A 17,806-nucleotide genomic window follows, 5' to 3' on the forward strand; every position below is an offset into this window, starting at 1 on the left:
TTAAAAATCTTCCAACAAACAAAAGGCGAGGATCAGATGGCTTCACAGGCGAATTCTAGCAAACATTTAGAGAAGAGTTAACACCTATCCTTCTCAAACTCTTCCAAAATATAGCAGAGGGAGGAACACTCCCAAACTCATTCAACGAGGCCACCATCACCCTGATACCAAAACCAGACAAAGATGTCAAAAAGAAAGAAAACTACAGGCCAATATCACTGATGAACATAGATGCAAAAATCCTCAACAAAATACTAGCAAACAGAATGCAACAACACATTAAAAGGATCATACACCATGATCAAGTGGGGTTTATCCCAGGGATGCAACGATTCTTCAATATATGCAAATCAAACAATGTGATACATGACATTAACAAATTGAAGGAGAAAAACCATATGATCATCTCAACAGAGGCAGAGAAAGGTTTCAAAAAAATAAAACATCCATTTATGATAAGAACCGTCCAGAAAGTAGGCATAGAGGGAAAGTTCCTCAACATAATAAAGGCCATATATGACAAACCCACAGCCAACATCGTCCTCAATGGTGAAAAACTGAAAGCATTTCCCCTAATATCAAGAACAAGACAAGGTTGCCCACTCTCACTACTATTATTCAACATAGTTTTGGAAGTTTTAGCCACAGCAATCAGAGAAGAAAAAGAAATAAAAGGAATCCAAATTGGAAAAGAAGAAGGAAAACTGTCACTGTTTGGAGAGGACATGACACTATACATAGAGAATCCTAAAGATGCTACAGAAAACTACTAGAGCTAATCAAAGAATTTGGTAAAGTAGCAGGATACAAAATTAATGCACAGAAATCTCTTGCATTCCTATACAGTAATGATGAAAAATCTGAAAGTGAAATTAAGAAAACACTCCCATTTACCATTGCAACAAAAAGAATAAAATATCTAGGAATAAAACTACCTAAGGAGACAAAAGATCTGTATGCAGAAAACTATAAGAGACTGATGAAAGAAATCAAAGAGGATGTAAAGAGATGGAGAGAGGTACCATGTTCTTGGATTAGATGAATCAACATTGTGAAAATGACTATAATCCTCAAAGCAATCTACAAATTCAATGCAGTCCCTATCAAAATTCCACTGGCATTTTTCACAGAACTAGAACAAAAAATTGCACAATTTGTATGGAAACACAAAAGACCCCAAATAGCCAAAGCAATCTTGAGAAAGAAAATCGGAGCTGGAGGAATCAGGCTCCCTGACTTCAGACAATACTACAAAGCTACAATAATCAAGACAGTATGATCCTGCACAAAAACAGAAATATAGATCAGTGGAATAGGATAGAAAGCCCAGAGATAAGCCCATGCACATATGGTCACCTTATCTTTGATAAAGGAGGCAAAAGTATACAATAGAGAAAAACAGCCTCTTCAATAAGTGTTGCTGGGAACTGGACAACTACATTTAAAAGAATGAAATTAGAAACTTCTTAACACCCTACACAAAAATAAACTCAAAATGGATTAAGGACCTAAATGTAAGGCCAGACACTATAAAAACTCTTAGAGGAAAACATAGGGAGAACACTCTATGACATAAGTCACAGCAAGATCCTTTTTGACTCACCTCCTAGAGAAATGGAAAGAAAAAGAAAAAAAAACAAATGGGACCTAATGAAACTTAAAAGCTTTTGCACAGAAAAGGAAACCATAAACAAGATGAAAAGACAGCCCTCAGAATGGGAGAAAATATTTGCAAGCGAAGCAACTGACAAAGAATTAATCTCAAAATTTACAAGCAGCTCATGTAGCTCAATATCAAAAAAACAAACAACCCAATCCAAAAATGGGCAGAAGTCCTAAATAGACATTTCTCCAAAGAAGATATACAGATTGCCAACAAACACATGAAAGGATGCTCAACATCATTAATCATTAGAGAAATACAAATCAAAACTACAATCAGATATCACCTCACACTGGTCAGAATGGCCATCATCAAAAAATCTAGAAACAGTAAATGCCGGAGAGGGTGTGGAGAAAAGGGAACCGTCTTGCACTGTTGGTGGGAATGTAGATTGATACAGCCACTATGGAGAACAGTATGGAAGTTCCTTAAAAAACTAAAAATAGAACTACCATACGACCCAACAATCCCACTACTGGACATATATCCGGAGAAAACCATAATTCAAAAAGAGTCATGTACCAAAATGTTCATTGCAGCTCTATTTACAATAGCCAGGACACAGAACAACTTAAGTGTCCATCAACAGATGAATAGATAAAGAAGATGTGGCACATATATACAATGGAATATTACTCAGCCATAAAAAGAAACGAAATTGAGTTATTTGTAGTGAGGTGGATGGACCTAGAGTCTGTCATACAGAGTGAAGTAAATCAGAAAGAGAAAAACAAATACCGTATGCTAACACACACATATGGAATAACAATTAAAAAAAAAGTTCTGAAGAACCTAGGAGTAAGACGGGAATAAAGACACAGACATACTAAAGAATGGACTTGAGGATACGGGGAAGGGGAAGAGTAAGCTGGGACAAAGCGAGAGAGTGGCATGGACATATATACACTACAAAACGTAAAATAGATAGCTACTGGGAAGCAGCCACATAGCACAGGGAGATCAGCTTGGTGTTTTTTGACCACCTAGAGGGGTGGGAGAGGGAGGCAGGAGGGAGGGAGATGCCAGAGGGAAGAGATATGGGGACATATGTATATGTATAACTGATTCACTTTGTTATAAAGCAGAAACTAACACACCATTGTAAAGCAACTATACTCCAATAAAGATGTTTAAATAAAATAAAATAAAAGTATACATTTCTGTATATTTCACAAAAAAGAAAGAAAGAAAATGAAACGACAAAAAAAAAATGTTACAGACGAAGGAACAAGGTAAAAACCCACAAGACCAAATAAATGAAAATGAAATAGGCAACCTACCTGAAGAAGAATTCATAGTAATGAAAGTAAACATGATCCAAAATCTCGGAAACAGAATGGGAAAATAGAAGAAACATTTAACAAGGATCTAGAAGAAATAAAGAGCAAACAAACAGTGATGAACAACACAATTACTGAAATTAAAAATACTCTAGAAGTAATGAAGTAATCAATTACAGAATAACTGAGGCAGAGAACTGATAAGTGAGCTGGAAGATAAAATGGTGGAAATAACTGCCAGGGAGCAGAGTAGAGAAAAAAGAATGAAAAGAATTGAGGACAGCCTCAGAGAACTCTGGGACAACACTAAACGCAACAACATTCTAATTATACAGGGCCCAGAAGAAGAAGAGAAAAAGCAAGGGTCTGAGAAAATATTTGAAGAGATTATAGTTGAAAACTTCCCTAACATGGGAAAGGAAATAGTCAATCAAGTCCAGGAAGCACAGAGAGTACCATACAGGATAAACCCCAAGAGAAACACGCCGAGACACATATTAATCAAACTATCAAAAATTAAATACAAAGATAAAATATTAAAAGCAGCAAGGGAAAAGCAAAAAATAACATACAAGGGAATCCCCATAAGGTTACCAGCTGATCTTTCAGCAGAAACTCTGCAAGCCGGAAGGCAGTGGCAGGACATATTTAAAGTGATGAAAGGGAAAAACCTACAACCAATATTACTCTACCCAGCAAGGTCTCATTCGGATTCAATGGAGGAATAAAACCTTTATAGATAAGCAAAAATGAAGAGAATTCAGCACCACTAAACCACCTTTACAACAAATGCTAAAGGAACTTCTCTAAGCAGGAAACACAAGAGAAGGAAAAGACCTACAAAAACAAACCCAAAACAATTAAGAAAATGCTAATAAGAACATACATATTGAAAATTACCTTAAATGTAAATGGATTAAATGCTACAATCAAACTCATTCTACGAGGCCACTATCGCCCTGATACCAAAACCAGACAAAGATGTCACAAAAAAAGAAAACTACAGGCCAATATCACTGATGAACATAGATACAAAAATCCTCAACAAAATACTAGCAAACAGAATCCAAAAGCACATTAAAGGGATCATACACCATGATCAAGTGAGGTTTATGCCAGGAATGCAAGAATTCTTCAATATATGCAAATCAATCAATGTGATACACCATATTAACAAATTGAAGGAGAAAAACCATATGATCATCTCAATAGACACAAAAAAGCTTTTCACACAATTCAACACCCATTTATGATGAAAACTCTCTAGAAAGTAGGCATAGAGGGAAACTACCTCAACATAATTAAGACCATATATGACAAACCCACAGCCAACATCGTTCTCAATGGTGAAAAACTGAAACCATTTCCTCTAAGATTAGGAACTAGACAAGGTTGCCCACTCTCACCACTACTATTCAACATAGTTTTGGAAGTTTAGCCACAGCAATCAGAGAAGAAAAAGAAATAAAAGGAATCCAAATTGGAAAAGAAGAAGTAAAACTGTCACTGTTTGCAGAGGACATGGTACTATACATAGAGAATCCTAAAGATGCTACCAGAAAACTACTAGAGCCAATTAATGAATTTGGTAGAGTAGCAGAATACAAAATTAATGCACAGAATCCTCTTGTATTCCTATACTCTAATGATGAAAGATCTGAAAGAGAAAGTAAGGAAACACTCCCGTTTACCATTGCAACAAAAAGAATAAAATCCCTAGGAATAAACCTACCTAAGGAGACAAAAGACCTGTATGCAGAAAACTATAAGAGACTGATGAAAGAAATCAAAGAGGATGTAAAGAGATGGAGAGAGGTACCATGTTCTTGGATTAGAAGAATCAACATTGTGAAAATGACTATACTCCTCAAAGCAATCTACAGATTCAATGCAGTCCCTATCAAAATTCCACTGGCATTTTTCTCAGAACTAGAACAAAAAATTGCACAATTTGTATGGAAACACAAAATACCCCAAATAGCCAAAGCAATCTTGAGAAAGAAAAATGGAGATGGAAGAGTTGGGTTCCCTGACATGAGACAATACTACAAAGCTACAGTAATCAAGAGAGTATGGTACTGACACAAAAACAGAAATATAGATCAGTGGAATAGGATAGAAAGCCCAGAGATAAGCCCATACACATATGGCCACCTTATCTTTGATAAAGGAGGCAAGAGTATACAATAGAGAAAAACAGCTTCTTCAATAAGTGATGCTGGGAACTGGACAACTACATGTAAAAGAATGAAATTAGAAAACTTCTTAACACCCTACACAAAAATAAACTCAAAATAGATTAAAGACCTAAATGTAAGGCCAGACAGTATAAAATTCTTAGAGGAAAACATAGGCAGAACACTCTATGACATAAGTCACAGCAAGATCCTTTTTGACTCACCTCCTAGAGAAATGGAAAGAAAAAGAAAAAAAAACAAATGGGACCTAATGAAACTTAAAAGCTTTTGCACAGAAAAGGAAACCATAAACAAGACGAAAAGACAACCCTCAGAATGGGAGAAAATATTTGCAAACGAAGCAACTGACAAAGGATTAATCTCCAAATATACAAGCAGCTCATGCAGCTCAATATCAGAAAAACAAACAACCCAATCCAAAAATGGGCAGAAGTCCTAAATAGACATTTCTCCAAAGAAGATATACAGATTGCCAATTAACACATGAAAGGATGCTCAATATCACTAATTATTAGAGAAATGCAAATCAAAACTACAATGAGGTATCACCTCACACCAGTCAGAATGGCCATCATCAAAAAATCTACAAAGAAGAAATGCTGGAGAGGGTGTGGAGAAAAGGGAACCCTCTTGCACTGTTGGTGGGAATGTAAATTGATACAGCCACTATGGAGAACAGTATGGAAGTTCCTTAAAAAACTAAAATGCAACTACCATACCACCCAGCAATCCCACTACTGGACATATACCCTGAGAAAACCATAATTTAAAAAGAGTCTTGTACCACAATGTTCATTGCAGCACTATTTACAATAGCCAGGACATGGAAGCAACCTAAGTGTCCATCGACAGATGAATGGATAAAGAAAATGTGGTACATATATACAGTGGAATATTACTCAGCCATAACAAGTAAAAAAATTGAGTTTTTTGGAGTGAGGTGGATGGACCTAAAGTCTGTCATACAGAGTGAAGTATGTCAGAAAGAGAAAACAAATACCATATGCTAACACATATATATGGAATCCTAAAAAAAAATGGTTCTGATGAACCTAGGGACAGGACAGGAAGAAAGACGCAGACGTAGAGAATGGACTTGAGGACATGGGCAGGGGGAAGGGTAAGCTGGGACGAAGTGAGAGAGTAGCATTGACATATATACACTACCAAATGTAAAAGAGATAGCTAGTGGGAAGCAGCTGCATAGCACAGGGAGATCAGCTCGGTGCTTTGCAGCCACCCAGAGGGGTGGATAAGGAGGGTGGGAGGGAGACGCAAGAGGGACGGGATATGGGGATATACATATGCATATAGCTGATTCACTTTGTTATACAGCAGAAACTTACACAACACTGTAATACGATAATACGCCAATAAAGATGTTTAAAAAAATACACTAGAAGGAATCAATAGCAGAATAATTGAGGCAGAAGAACGGATAGGTGACCTGGGAGACAGAATGGTGGAAATCACTACTGCAGAACAAAATAAAGAAAAAAGAATGAAAAGGAATAGGACAGTCTAAGAGACCTCTGGGACAACATTAAACTCACCAACATTCATATTATAGGGGTCCCAGACAGAGAAGAGAGAGAAAAGGACCTAAGAAAATATTTCAAGAGATGGTGGTGGAAAACTTCCCTAACATGGGAAAGGAAACAGTCACCCAAGTCCAGGAAATGCAGAGAGTCCCAAGCAGCATAAACCCAGGAAGGAATTTGCTGAGACACATAGTAATCAAACTGACAAAAATTAAAGACAGAGAAAACATATGAAAAGCAACAAATAACATACAAGGGAACTCCCATAAAGTTATCAGCTGATTTCTCAGCAGAAACTATACAGGTCAGAAGGGAGTGGCATGATATATTTAAAGTGATGAATGGGAAGAACCTTCAACCAAGAATACTTTACACAGCAAGGCTATCATTCAGATTCAGTGGAGAAATCAAAAGGTTTACAGATAAGTAAAAGCTAAGAGAATTCAGCACCACCAGACCAACTTTGCAACCAATGCTAAAGAAACTTCTATGGGTAGAAAAGAAAAGGCTACAACTAGAAACAAAAAAATTACAAATGGAAAAGCTCACTGATAAAGGCAAATATACAGTAAAGGTAGGAAATCATCCACACACAAATATGATATCAAAACGAGCAATTTTGAGAAGAGGAGAGCACAAAGGCAGGATCTTTGAAATGCATTTGAAATGAAAAGAACAGCAACTAAAAAGAATCTTGTTTATATATAGACTGCTATATCAAAACCTCATGTTAACTGCGAACTGAAAATCTACAATAGATACACACACAAAAAAGAAAAAGGAAACACAACACTAAGGTTAGGCATCAAATCACAAGAGAAGAGAACAAAAGATGAAGGGAAGAAAAGAGACCTACCAAAACAAATCCAAAACAATTAACAAAATGGCAGTAAGAACATACATATCAATAATTACCTTAAACGTAAATGAATTAAATGCTCCAACAAAAGACACAGACTGGCTGAATGGTTACAAAAACAAGACCTATATATATGCTGTCTACAAGAGACCCACTCCAGACCTAGGAACACATACAGACAAAGTAAGGGGATGGAAAAAGGTATTCCATGCAAATGAAAATCAAAAGAAAGCTGGAGTAGCAATACTTATATCAGACAAAATAGACTTTAAAATAAAGAATGTTACAAGAGACAAAGAAAGACACTACATAATGATCAAAGGATCAATCGAAGAAGAAGATATAACAATTGTAAATATATATGCACCCAACATAGGAGCACCTCAATATATAAGGCAAATACTAACAACCATAAAAGGAGAAACTGACAGTAACACAATAATAGTGGGGGAATTTAACACCCCACTTTCATCAACTGACAGATCATCCAGATCATCAATAAGGAAACACAGGCCATAAATGACATATTACACCAGATGAACTTAATTGATATTTATAGATTATCCCATCCAAAAGCAGCAGAATACACATTCTTCTCAACTGAAATGGAACATTCTCCAGAACTGATCACATGCTGGGTCACAAAGTCAGCCTCGGTAATTTTAAGAAAATTGAAATCATATCAGCATCTGTTCTGACGACAATGCTATGAGAGTAGAAATCAACTACAAGAAAAAAAACTGTAAAAAACATATACACATGGAAGCTAAACAATCTGCTACTAAACAACCAATGGATCACTGAAAAAACAAAGAAGAAATTAAAAAATACCTAGAGACAAATGAAAATGAAAACCCAATGTTTCAAAATGTATGGGATGCAGCAAAAGTAGTCCTAAGAGGGAAGTTTATAGCAATACAATTTTACCTCAGGAAACAAGAAAAATCACAAATAAACAACCTAACCTTACACCTAAAGCAACTAGAGAAAGAAAAACATATAAAACACAAAATCAGTAGAAGGAAAGAAATCATAAATATCAGAGCAGAAATAAATGAAACAGAAATGAAGAAAAGAATAGAAAAGATCAATGAAACTAAAAGCTGGTTGTTTTTCTTTTTAATGTATTAATATGTATTGAATTTATCAATTACTAATTGAATAATAATAGTAAATACATTGTTGTTAATCAATTTTTAAATTTAAGAAAAACAAATGTATATGTGCAAACTAATTTTTCTGTATGTCCACTATAATTGACATACAAAAGTCCATACGTATTTAATGTATGCAACCTGATGAGTTTATAGATAATATACATTTCTGTAGCCATCACCACAAAAACATATACTTCATCTCCAAAATGTTTCTCCTATCTACTTTATTTACTATTATTATTATACAATAATAATTATTTAACAAAAGATTTACCCTCTTAGAAATTTTTAATGTGTACAGTATAGCAGGTTCTTTGAAAAGATAAACAAAATTGATAAACCTTTAGTCAGACTCATCAAGAAAATAAGGGAGATGGCTCAAATCAATAAAATTAGAAATGAAAAAGGAGAAGTTAAATGGACACCACAGAAATACAAAGGATGATAAGAGATTAGTACAAGCAACTATATGCCAATAAAATGGATAACCTAGCAGAAATGGACACATTCTTAGAAAGGCACAATCTTACAAGACTGAAGCAGGAAGAAACAGAAAATATGAAAAGACCAATCACAAGGACTGAAATTGAAACTGTGATTTTAAAACTTCCAACAAACAAAAATCCAGGACCAGATGGCTTCACAGGTGAATTCTATCAAACATTTAGAGAAGAGTTAACATCTATCCTTCTGAAACTATTCCAAAAAATTGCAGAGGGAGGAACACTCCTAAACTCATTCTACGAAGCCACCATCACCCTGATACCAAAACCAGACAAAGATACCACAAAAAAAGGAAAATTACAGGCCAACATCATGGATGAACATAGATGCAAAATCCTCAACAAAATACTAGCAAACCAAATCCAACAAAACTTTAAAAGGATGGTACACCATGATCAAGTGGGATTTATCCCAGGGATGCAAGGAGTTTTTCAATATCTGCAAATCAATCAGTGTGATACACCACATTAACAAACTGAAGAAAAAAACATATGATCATTTCAATAGCTGCACAAAAATCTTTTGACAAAATTTAATACACATTTATAATAAAAACTCTCCAGAAAGTGGGCATAGAGGGAACATACCTCAGCATAATAAAGGCCATATACAACAAACTTACAGCTAGCATCATACTCAACAGCAAAAAGATGAAAGCATTTCCTCTAAAGTCAGGAACAGGAGAAGGATGTCCACTCTCACAAATTTTATTCAGCATCATTTTGGAAGTCCTAGCCATGGCAATCAGAGAAGATGAAGAAATAAAGGGAATCCAAATTCAAAAAGAAGAAGTAGGGCTTCCCTGGTGGCGCAGTGGTTGAGAATCTGCCTGCCAATGCAGGGGACACGGGTTCGAGCCCTGGTCTGGAAAGATCCCACATGCCGTGCAGCAACTAGGCCCATGAGCCACAACTACTGAGCCTGCGTGTCTGGAGCTTGTGCCCCACAACAAGAGAGGCTGCAACAGTGAAAGGCCCACGCACCGCGATGAAGAGTGGCCCCTGCTTGCCACAACTAGAGAAAGCCCTCACATAGAAACGAAGACTCAACACAGCCAAAAAAATTAAATAAATAAATAAATAAATAAATAAAAGTCAGGAGCTCTTTAAAAAAAAAAAAAGAAGAAGAAGTAAAACTATCACTGTTTGCAGATGACATGATACTATACATAGAAAATCCTAAAGATTCTACTGGAAAACTACTACAGCTCATCTTGAATTCAGTAAACTTGCAGGATACAAAATAAATACACAGAAATCTGTTGCATTTCTATATTTAATGAAAGATCAGAAAGAGAAATTTAAAAAACAATGCCATTTATCATTTTATCAAAAAGAATAAAATACCTAGGAATAAACCTACCCAAGGGAGCAAAAGACCTGTATTCAGAAATTTTTAAGATGCTGATGAAAGAAATTAAAGATGACACAAACAGATGGAAAGAAATACGATGTTTTGGATTGGAAGAATCAATATTGTCCAAATGACCATACTACCCAAGGCAATCTACAGATTCAATGTAATGCTTATCAAATTACCAAGGGCATTTTTCACAGAACTAGAACAAAAAGTCTTAAAATTTGTTTGGAGACACGCAAAAAACCCTAATAGCCAAATCAATCTTGAGAAAGAAAAACAGAGCTGGAGTTATCAGGCTCCCTGATTTCAAACTATACTACATAGCTACAGTTATCAAAATAGTATGGTATTGGCACAAAAACAGAAATACAGATCAATGGAACAGGATAGAAAGCCAAGAAATAAACCCATGCACCTATAGTCAATTAATCTACAACAAATAAGAGGCAAGACTATACAATGGAGGAAAGACAGTCTTTTCAACATATGTTGCTGGGAAAATTTGACAGCTACATGTAAAAAAATGAAATTAGAACATTCTTTACACCATACACAAAAATAAACTCAAAATGGATTAAATACCTAAATGTAAGAGATATTTTAAAACTCTTAGAGGAACACATAGCCAGAACACTCTTTGACGCAGATCATAGCAATATCTTTCTCAAGCCATCTCCTACAGTAATGGAAATAAAAAAATAAATAAACAAATGGGACCTAATTAAACTCAAAAGCTTTTGCACAGCAAAGGAAACCTAAACTAAATGAAAAGACAACCCACAGAATGGGAGAAAATATTTGCAAATGATGCAACCACCAAGTGATTAATCTCCAAAATTTACAAACAGCTCATGTGGCTCAAAAAAAAAAAAAACGCACTCAAAAAATGGGCAGAAGACCTAACTAGACATTTCTCCAAAGTAGACATACAGATGGGCAGGAGGCACATGGAAAGATGCTCAGCATCACTAATTATTAGAGAAATGCAAATCAAAACTACAATGAGATATCACCTCACACGAGTCAGAATGACCATCAACAAAAGGTCTACAAACAATAAATGCTGGTTAAGGTGTGGAGAAAAAGGAACCCTCTTACACTGTTGGTAGGAATGTAAATTGGTACAGCAACTATGAAGAACAGTATGGACGTTCCTTAAAAAACTAAAAATAGAGCTACTGTATGATCCAGCAATCCCAGTCCTGGGCATATAACTGGAGAAAACCATGGCTTGAAAGGATACATGTGCCCCAATGTTCATTGCAGCACTGTTTACAATAGCCAAGATCTGGAAACAACCTAAATGTCCATTGACAGAAGAATGGGTATAGAAGATGTGGTACATATATACAATGGAATATTACTCAGCCATTAAAAAGAATGAAATAATGCCATTTGCAGCAACATGGATGGACCTGGAGATTATCATACTAAGTGAAGTAAGTCAGACAGAGAAACAAATATATGATATCTCTTATGTGCAGAATCTAAAAAGAAATGATACAAGTGAATTTATTTACAAAACAGGCTCACAGGCTTAGAGAATGAACTTACAGTTACCAGGAGGACAGCTGGGTGGGAAGGGGATGGATTGGGAGTTTAGGATTGACAAATACACACTTCTGTATTTAAAATAGATATCCAACAAGGACCTACTGTATAGCACAGGGAACTCTGCTCAATATTCTATAGTAACCTAAATGGGATAAGAATTTGAAAAAGAATAGATACATGTATATATATAACTGAATCACTTTGCCGTACACCTGAAACTAACACAACATTGTTAATCAACTATACCCCAATATAAAATAAAAATTTTTTTTTAAAGACTGAAGAAAAAATTTTTTTAAAAAGAGGAAACAACACACAACAGCATGGATGACTTTTGAGGACATTATGTTAAGTGAAATAAGCCAGTCAAAAAGGTAAATACTGTATGAATCCACTTATATGAGGTCTCTAGAGTAGTTAAACTCATAGAAAATAGAATGGTGGTGGCCAGGAGCTGGGATGAGGGGGAAATGAGGAGTTGTTGTTCAATGGGTATAGAGTTTTAGTTTTGCAAGATGAAAAAGTTCTAGAAATTTGTGGCACAACAACATGAATATAGTTAACACTAATTAACTATACACTTAAAAATGGGTAAGATGATAATTTTATGGGGATTTTTGTTAACCACAACTTACACTTTTAAAAAGACCTCATATTGTATGCTCCATTTCCATGAAATGTCCAGAATAGACAAATCCATAGAGATAGAAAGTAGGTTAGTGGTTGGACTGGGCAGAAGGTGGGCTTTTGGAGTGACTACTAAGGAGTATGGTGGTTTTGGCAGGGGGTGGAGGGAAAGAAAATGTTGTAAAATTAGATTATGGTGACAGTTGCACAATTCTGTGAATATACTAAAAATCATTGACTTGTGCACTTTAAAAGGTGAGTTGTGTGGTATGTTGATTATATCTCAATAAAGTTGTTTAAAAGGGGTGAGACCCAGGAAATGGATGCCATTGGAATGGGGAGGAGATGGGAGGAGGTGGGTGAAGGGAGAGAAGAGCTGGGATAGTGTGGCAAGTGCCAGAGAGAGTGGAATCTATTAAAAGTGATGTTCACAAATTTTGCTTTTCATGTGTGGTATAAGCTAATGTTTCCTTATAAAAATTTCAGTAAAATCCACATTATTTGCAAATGCTTTAGGAGTTGCATCTGCATGCGTGTTTCGGATGCAACGACTGCTGACTGTGACCCCAAGGAGACCCAGTGATCCTTGCCGCCCCCCCCCCCGACTTAGTGCAGCATCTGGCATGTTGTAGGTACTCAATACTGTTGGTTAATTTGAAGAATGTGAATGAATGAATAAATGAAGCCTCTTAAATTCTCTCTGTCATCCAGAGTCTGCTTGGAGGAGAGCAGGCTTCCTCAAGCAAGATTACTACAGAGAAATTTGCAACCTCCCCTTCTGCCATGGCACTTTCCTCGCCTGCTTTGCCCAAATCATCTTCTGCTGATTTCCAACAAAGGACTGATGTCACCTTTCCAGGGGCCCTGTATTCTCATAGGAATGAAATACATATTCATCAAACACCTACCTGCGCTAAACACCCTGCTAGATGCTTCACCTATTTCTCTCATTTAATTCTCACAACAATAAACTACGTAAGATGGAAACTATTATGACCTCAATTTACACATTAAGAGAGTGTAAGTGACTTGCCCAATGCCGCATGGTGAGTAAGTGGGATATCTAGACGTGAACCCAGATCTCTCCACTCCAGAGCTTTCCTCACCCCTGTAATTTCTTGAAGACCTCAAATCCTCCAAAGTTCAATGTATTAAAGTCTCTAATAGCGGAATTCTAGGCACTGGTGGGTGAAGGTGATGCAGGGAGATTCTTTGGGGCAGTAGTTCTCCTACATGAACCACATCCCATCAGGAGCTCCACAGTGAAGATCAGCAGACGTATTGAGCACATTGTTTGACTCTGAAAAGTGAGTAGAAGAAAAGATCTGACCTCTGAAGAGGACAGGTCTAGTCAGGCTCTGGGGAAGGAGCTGAGAGGCAGAGCATGAAGGCAGGCCTTGGCTACACCCAGACACACCCAAGTGAAGACTCACCGCCAAGGAGAGGCTGTGACTGACGGTGGTGGCAGAGGCAGGCCACACCTAGGCAGGGCCAGTGATGAGGGAGAGCGTCCCATGGCACCTCCCTGGCCCTGGAACCCGGGATCTGGACCGACTTGGTTGGTGCACAGGAAGTCCCCTTTTCCCCTCCCTTCAAAGCCCCAGGCTAACTCCCACACCCAGACACCCTCAGCCCCCCCACCCCCCCACATACACAGGAGCCACTGTTGAAAGCACATACTGTCATACCCACATCCACGCATGTAACAAACTTGCACTCATCTGCCCACGTGTGCACTCACACACAGAGACGGCTACTGTCTTAGGCATGGATTGTTGGTTGCAAATAACACAAATCAGCTCAAACCATTGGAAGAAAAGTAAGAGTCTGAAGGAACCTGAATGAGATGGCACCTGACAGACAATGCCTGGTTGGCAGAAGCCCCTGCCTGTGAGGGGAAAACCCCTGCCAAGTGCTTGGGCTGGACTGGGACCTGGGAAAGAGGAGGAAGGCAGAGAGGGAAGCAGAGGGCTGGGGTGAAGGGCAGCACCAAGCACAGACTTCCCCACATCGTCCCTGAGAGGGGAGGCCTGGCTGCTCCTGTGAAGAAACTCAGGTCCTGCTGTGATTCTCCACTAGACAGAAGGGTGCTGCTCAGGCAAGTGGGGAATGTCCTCCACTAGGACTTTCTCAACTGCTGCCCCTTCACACACATCCACATGGACACACCCACTTCTCTGCTTCCAGATGACTTCCTGCCAGCCACACTGAGCCTCCATTTCCAGTGGGAGTATGTGGGTTCAAAGAAAGATCCAGAACGGTGGATTAGAATCATAACCCAAAATTCCTAGCCATTTTCTTAAAGATTTTGGAACAGTTCTCTCTCTGGTGTCTCTCAGCTCTCAGATTTGTTTTGCCCCATGGGGTTACGCTGACAGTCCTTCTTCCAAGACCTTAACTTGCCCCTAGTCCCCACTACATTCCTAGCTGCCGGGGGACCTCCTGCAGTTTGTAGCCCACAGCAAACTCAATTCAGAATAAACCTGCAATCTGCAGATCATGCCTGGAGAAGACGTTGGGCAGTTCCTGAAAATAATAAACACACACCTACCATGTGACCAGCAATTTTACTCCTGGGGCTATACCCAAGATAAATGAAAACCCATCCACAGAGAAACTTGTACACAAATGTTCACAGCAGCATTAATCAACATTGCCAAAGGATGGAAACAAGCCAATGTCCATCAACTGATGAGTGGATAAGGAAAACAGGGTGTGTCCAAACACTGAAATATTATTCAGCAAAAAAAAAAATGAATGAAATTGATACATTCCACAACATAGCTGTACCTTGAAAACATTATCTAAGTGGAAGAAGCCAGTCACGAAAGACCACATATTGCATGATTCCATTTATGTGAAATACACAAAATTGGCAAATCCAGAGAGACAGATAGATTAATCATTGCCAGGAATAGGGGAGAGGAGAGAGAAGTGGTTCTTTTGGGAGTGCTGAAAATTAGATAGTGGTGATGGTGGCACAACTCTGTGAATATACTAAAAATACTGGCTTGAACACTTTAAAAAAGCAAATTATATGGATGTGAATTGTGTCTCAATAAAACTCAGTAAACTCGAGAGGACCTTCAAGATGGCAGAAGAGTAAGACGTGGAGCTCACCTTCCTCCCCACAAATACATCAAAAATACATCTACACGTGGAACAGCTCCTACAGAACACATACTGAACTCTGGCAGAAGACCTCAGACGTCCCAAAGGGCAAGAAACTCCCTACATACCTGGGTAGGGAAAAAGGAAAAAGAAAAAACAGAGACAAAAGAATAGGGAAGGGACCTCCACCTCCGGGAGGTAGCTGTGAAGGAGGAAAAGTTTCCACACACTACGAAGCCCCTTCACTGGTGGAAACGGGGGGTAGGCGGGGTGGAAGCTTTGGAGCCACGGAGAAGAGTGCAGTGACAGGGGTACAGAGGGCAAAGCAGAGAGATTCCTGCAAAGAAGATTGGTGCCAACCAACACTCACCGGCCTGAGAGGCTTGTCTGCTCATCCGCCGGGGTGGGTGGGAGCTGGGAGCTGAGGCTCGGGCTTTGGAGGTCAGATCCCAGGGAGACGACTGGGGTTGGCTGCATGAACACAGCCTGAAGGGCGTTAGTGCACCACAGCTAACTAGGAGGGAGTCCAGGAAAAAGTTTGGAACTGCCTGAAAGTCAAGAGACCATTGTTTCAGGGTGCACGAGGAGAGGAGATTCAGAACACCACCTAAATGAGCTTCAGAGGTGGGCGTGAGCTGTGGCTATCAGCACAGACACCAGAGACGGGCATGAAAAGCTAAGGCTGCTACTGCAGCCACCAAGAATCCTGTGTGCAAGCACAGGTCACTATCCACACATCCCCTCCTGGGATCCTGTTCAGCCCGCCACTGCCAGCATCCCTAGATCCAGGACAATGTCCCCAGGAGAACACATGCCACACCTCAGGCTGTTGCAACATCACACTGGCCTCTGTCACCGCAGGCTTGCCCCGCATTCCATATGCCTCCCTACCCATGGCCTGAGTGAGCCAGAGACCCCTAATCAGCCGCTGCTTTAACCCCCTCCTCTCTGGGCAGGGAACAGATGCCAGAGGGAGACCTACAAGCAGAGGCAGGACCAAATCCAAAGCTGAACCCCAGGATCTGTGCAAACAAAGTAGAGTAAGGGAAATTTCTCCATGCATCCTCAGGAGCAGCGAATTAAATCTCCACAAACAACTTGATGTAACCTGCATCTGTGGAATACCTGAAAAGACAATCATCTCAAAATTGAGGCGGTGGACTGTGGGAGCAACTGTAGACTTGGGGTTTGCTGTATGCGACTGACTAGTTTCAGATTTTTATATTTATCTTGGTATAGTTTTTAGCACTTGTTATCATTGATAGAATGTGTGTTGGTTTTGTTGCTCTTTTTTTTCTTTCTTTTTTTTAAATTTTTATTTTAATAACTTTATTTTTTTTTCTTTCTTTTTTTTTCTCCATTTTCTTCTGAGCCGTGTGGCTGACAGGCTCTTGGTGCTCTAACCGGGTGTCAGGACTGAGCCTCTGAGGTGGGAGAGCTGAGTTCAGGACATTGGACCACCAGAGACCTCCCGGCCCCACATAATATCAATTGGTAAGAGCTCTCCTAGAGATCTTCATCTCAACGCTAAGACCCAGCTCCACTCAACCACCAGCAAGCTCCAGTGTTGGACACCCCATGCCAAACAACTAGCAAGACAGGAACACACCCACATCCATTAGCAGAGAGGCTGCCTAAAATCATAATAAGGTCACAGACACCCCAAAACACATCACCAGATGTGGTCCTGCCCACCGGAAAGACAAGATCCAGCCTCATCCACCAGAACACAGGCACAAGTGCCCTCCACCAGGGAGCCTACACAGCCACTGAACCAACATTACCCACTGCAGGCAGACATGAAAAACAACTGGAACTACGAAACTGCAGCCTGTGAAAGGAGACCCCAAACACAGTAAGTTAAGCAAAATGAGAAGACAGAGAAATATGCAGCAGATGAAGGAACAAAGTAAAAACCCACCAGACCAAATAAATGAAGAGGAAATAAGCAGT

The sequence above is a fragment of the Eubalaena glacialis genome, chromosome 1, assembly GCF_028564815.1.
Source record: "Eubalaena glacialis isolate mEubGla1 chromosome 1, mEubGla1.1.hap2.+ XY, whole genome shotgun sequence".
In the NCBI taxonomy this organism is placed as follows: domain Eukaryota; kingdom Metazoa; phylum Chordata; class Mammalia; order Artiodactyla; family Balaenidae; genus Eubalaena; species Eubalaena glacialis.